Source organism: Nicotiana sylvestris, chromosome 3 (assembly GCF_000393655.2).
Source record: "Nicotiana sylvestris chromosome 3, ASM39365v2, whole genome shotgun sequence".
NCBI lineage: Eukaryota > Viridiplantae > Streptophyta > Magnoliopsida > Solanales > Solanaceae > Nicotiana > Nicotiana sylvestris.
The window spans coordinates 179,087,509-179,093,069 of record NC_091059.1 but is presented as its reverse complement, the minus strand read 5'-3'; the positions used below and the strand labels follow the sequence as shown (position 1 = coordinate 179,093,069).

The following is a 5,561-nucleotide window of genomic DNA, read 5'->3' as shown; positions in this document are numbered from 1 at the left end:
ATTTTTATATCTAGATTATGAAATTAATATGAGGGCCATGAATGATAAATTTGTGGATGGCACACCTCGGATTATATGAACTAAATTTAATGTAGCGGCCTATTAAAAACAATTTTTATTATTAAGAGAGTTTGATCGATGTTGCGCGAACGCATACTCCGACTTGGTTTTTAGAATCGTGATTGTGTCAGGCGAGCGTGTACATAATCACAATTGTATTTTTTAGACACACGCCTAAAGGCTTTTCTACGAGGGTTCATTTTAAATACTAGTAATAATATTTGTGAGGGCCATGGTGATATAATTAAAATGGCACACCTCACTCTATTTTAAGAGTCATATTTAATTTGACCTAGGAATGCTTGTATTTGCAAATGATTCGAACTTAAATGAGTTATTAGTTATACACACGATTGGGAAATGGGTTATTTCAAGGAGATGGGCCAGCATACAAGTCCCTTGAGCCATTGAAATCGGATGGCCATGATTATTGAAAAACGATAGGAGAACTGGTCCTTGGAAATGAATCCAGAAATGAAAGAAGCGAGCCTGAGACACACGAGCCTGGCTTGGGCCAGGCAGTCTCATTTGGGTCATTTAACAGGCCTGGCCGTTTTAAGGGATGCCATTAAGCATCTTTACCATTTGGAATACCTTATTTTGTAGCCCTTCAATTATTTGATATGCCATGAGTAATTCAAACACTTATCTAAATTAATCTAAACCAATTTCATCAAAGCAAATAAAATATGTTCATCGTCTAATTTAGATCCAAACTACAGAAAATTTAAGCACCATACACACAACAAATTGCAGGCCACATGTATTTAAAAATTGAAACTACTACTAGCTACTGCTGAACTCGCACATGTAATGATTCTAACAGTATGGACACTCCAGACATTTAGATTAAATATTACAATGGCAACAATGACTCTTAAACACATTCAGACACTTAAAGTCAATAGCCAAAAAAGCAAAATCATGATATGAATTTAACCCTGGACTGAACATCACTACTAACCCAAACAAATTTGAATAAAATTCAACAGGAGATGTCCCTAAACCCATACTACAATAGCCCAAGCATTATATACTCAACAGAAAGAATTTTTAGCCGAACCAAAACCAATATGACAAGCTAGAGTCCAAATCCAGCCTTAAAATGAAATGTAACATCAATAGCAGGAATGAATACAGTAAACCATATAGTAAAGCTAATTTAACACAGAAACCTGGATAGATTCTAAAGACATGAGCTATATTCAGTAAACCTAATATTTATCCTTAAATCTCCAACTCGATTACATGTCTCGGATTTGCACTTCACATATCACTAGGGTCCAAGAAGTACCTGGAGTTAAAAAAAAATAAAGCAAAACAGGGTGAGGATTTCAGCAATAGCAAAAGAGTGAGTAGATCAGCAAATCAACACAGCAGTATTTAGCTCCCTTAGACCATCTTTAAACCCAGATAACTCAGAAATCCTTTGAAACTTTTAAGATATTGCTAACAGTGAAACCAAAGAGCAATTCAAAATAATTTTCAACCAAAAAGGATGCAGAAACTTTTTTTAGTATTTTCAGGGTATGAATGGATGCCTCTAAATGGTGAAAAAGGGTCTTTATATAGGCACTTCTAAGGCATCCCTAGCCTGATTTGCTAATTCCCCTTCTACCCCTTTAAATTTGTTATTTCACCTCTTAGACCCTGCAAAACAGCTGAGTTGTCCCTATTTCTTGGCATACAAGCCTTGTCTTATCCTCTAGAAACTTCTATGCTAATAGAAAAATATTCCTTAAGCCTCAAACTACCAAAAATAATCCCTGACACCCCTGTATTTACCCTCCTAGACTAAACCAATACGGGCCATTTGACCCCCAGACTTGGGCCCAAATGAATGGGCTTCTACTGCCCAGGTCTAGCTCACTAGAAGCCCAATAGGCGACCTCAAACCCGTAATAGTATGACAGGGAATGAACATTAGAAACAAAGCCATTATGGCTACAAACTAACAAACCTAAAAGAAACTCTAATTAACAATAATCGTCAAACATGAATTTAACTGATCAAACCCAAAAAAAATAATGAACTTAGAAACATTGATTAATTAATGATATGACGTGTTAAAGAAAGAAAAAAGAAAAAACAAGAAACCTAATAGAACGGCAATAAGGACAGATTGATAAAACCCTTTTTTTTCTTTTTCTTTTAAGCTCTAAACATGAGTCAAATTACCAAAATAAGTCAGACAAGGATGAGGCTATACTTATTGAGAAGTCAAGGGGCAACATCTGATATAGGTCTGCTCGGGCTTCTATATAGCTCAAAATTGACCCCAAATGATTGTTCTTGCCAAGAACAAACATTTGGGGTGAGTTTTTGCCTATACAAACGGAAGAAATCACGGGGAATAGAACATGCAAGAACCAGTGCTCCCTCTTTTACTTTCAGATTCGAAATTTGACTGGTCCAAGGAAAATTCAGGGGAAATGGTTCATAGGTTTTGGAAAAAAAGGGAAGGGTGGTTGTATGGTGAAGATTTGGGTGTGTTTGAGTGAGTTAGGGTTTTTGGGGTTGGTACTTTAGATCTGAAATCGGAAGAGATCTGTGGGGATTTAAAGAAATTGGTTTAGGGATTTGGAAAGAGGAAGAAGTGAAGAGTGTTAAGTATAAATTTTGAGGGGATCAGAGTGTCGAAACCACCGTGAGGCGATTTCCGGCGGGCGGATTGTGGATATTCTAAGGCGGCGGTCTCTAGGGTTCGCTTGAGGGAGACGAAGGTTAGGGTTGGGGGTTCGAATGGGGGGTGGATGGCTTTTAGACATTTTTATATTAGGTGAGGGGTTAGTTCCCATCCGTTTGATTAGATGGAATCAACTAATGAGATTCAAGGGGCCTGGAAAGACGTCGTTTGGCATGGGGCAGGGCTGGACCGGTTTGGAGGGATTGGGCTAGGTTGGACCGTAAATTTAACTGAAAATATGGGCTTTGACCCAATACAATTAAACACACACTTCCCCTCTATCCAAATCTTTTATTTTCCTCTCTTTTTTTTCTTTTCCTTTCTTTAATTAATTAAAACCCTAAATTAAATTCCTAAATTAAATTAATTTGCAAAATTAGGCTAATTATCTACTATAATATTTACAAAAATTAATTACTCCTAGATTAAAAGGGGAAATTAATAATTCTAAAATTAAAAGCTAAGAATGCAAAAGTAAGCCAATTTTTGTGATTTTTAATTTTTTTTTAAAACCACTAATTTACTAATTAATCTTAAAAAGATGAAAACAACATCTCAATGCAATGCATGGTATTTCTGACATTTTTATGATTTTTAACAAAAGTAAACATGCACAGAAATGCAAACAATTAGCACAAATTCTCACAAAATCCTATAAAATTGTAAATAATGGGAAAAAATTATTTTCTTGAATTTTGTAAGAGTAATTCATATAGGGCAAAAATTACGTGCTCACAACTGATGTAGTGGTACTTCAAACCCCAGTATTTCAGCGAACACAAAGTTCGGTAGCAAATCACACTTATTGTTGCTTTCTTTGAAGTTAAAAGTATCTGGAAGAAAGGAGGAGAACTCAGAAAATTGTATGGAAATTCTAAGACGATGGACTTGTATTTATAGCCAATGCTGGGCTGAAAACTGAAGAGGTGCAACTCTTCAGAATGGTTGTTTATGCAAAATGGCCATAACATAAATGGCTATTTACTCAACAATAAACTGGCAGAATTGAAGAGAGTGGTTAATTTTCTGTTACAAAAAACAGAAAACAGAAAAATGGAAAACGGTTGGATTTATTATTAATATTATTAGATTTAATATTAATATTCTATTATTAAAACGGATATTTAATAATATTTGTGTTAATATTTACTATTAACAAGTAAATTTGGTCCAAAAAATTAATCAATCAATCATTTGACCAAATCCAAATCCGAGCCGAGCGACGACGATGGCACGAGGCTTGCCTTCTTCTCAACTCTTTAAGAGCTAGAAGAAGAGCAATTGCTTATATACTCATAAAAAAACTTCTTCCTCTTCCAATATGGGACAATGTCCCTTCATCAAGGAGGAAATCTCAAATGAAACTCAAATATTTCATTTTTCCTCCATTTCTCACTCACCCTCTTTTTAAGCTATATTAAGCTTAATAAATCCAACAAAAACTTATTTGAGACAGAGAGAGTAACTCAGTATTGCGAGTACCGAGAATACATGGTTTAGATAAACTCCATTAATCAGTAGGAAATAGATTAATTATTTGTCCTTTAATCTCATCGTTGCTTTATCTTGTACTGCCTTATCATACATGAGTAAACTTTTATTTTATACCCAATTTCGTAGATAAAACTTTTAGTGATATCTAAGTAACACTAAAGATCTTATCTATAACCCGCCTTTCTATCATCCAAAAACTTGAAAATTAAGTACTGTACAAAAATAAAATTGTAGGTAGACACTTGAAGCATATATTTGCAAACTAGGAAAAAATTGACACGACAAAAAACGACCACTAGTTACAAAGCTTCGATATGATATCGAAAGGACTATACAATTAAGTGTGATGTCTTTATTAAAAAAAATATTGCCATTGATAATAGAGGGGAATGTGCAAAAAGAAACCATTATGTATTCTCCAACTACCTATTGAACATTAATATTTTTAAGTGTTGTTTGCCCCACAAAATGGTCGTACTTATTGATCAATATTTGAGGATGAAAAGGTAATCTGAACATATAATAAATTATTGATCGACAAAGACCTACCATAATCTGATGGTACATTGCATTCTTAATTAGTGACGGAGACACGTTTAGTAAAGGGTCTACTAGAAGAATTTCTAGCAGAAAAGAAACAGAAGTTTCAGATTTGGCAAAACTTGTTGACAACTGACAAGGTTGTGCAAGTGGAGCTTACTGGTGGAAGACAAATAGAAGGCATACCTAAAGGCTATGATCAGCTGCTAAATCTTGTGTTGGATATAGCCTTTGAGCACCTTAGATATTCCGATAATTCCCTGAAGATTACCGATCGGACACGAGGTCTTCTTGGCGTAATAGTCTGCAGGGGTACTGCAGTAATACTTGTGGCTAGGAGTGGCAAACGGGCTAGTCGGGTCGGTTATGGCCTGGTTAAAACGGATAATACAGAAATGGATAAAATATCTTACCCGACCCATAGTTAATAAGGATAAAAAACGGGTTAACCGGCTGATAATATGGATATTTGTATTATCCATGGCTTCTTGAATATTACTTTTAGAAGAATTCCTGGTATTCCAAATTTGAAAAGCCCCAACTTAAGTCTTTGCAAATATAAAAATTAAACATATTGGTTATATATTTTTAAGCAGATAATATGGTTGTTATTCATATTTGACCCATTTTTTTAAATTTTATTATTCAGTCCGTTTTTTAGTAAATCATATGAATGAATAACTGTTTTTGTTATCTATTTTTGCAATCACTACTTGTGGCTCCAAAAGATGGTACAGAAGAAATATCCAATCCTTTTGTCCAGCTAGATGGGGCTTATTAG

At 34.7% G+C, this 5,561-nt stretch overlaps 1 pseudogene; it reads left to right on the top strand.

Annotated features, from left to right (window-relative positions):
• The first annotated feature begins 4,708 nt into the window (after positions 1 to 4,708).
• Positions 4,709 to 5,561, top strand: LOC104231298 (sm-like protein LSM7; annotated as a pseudogene).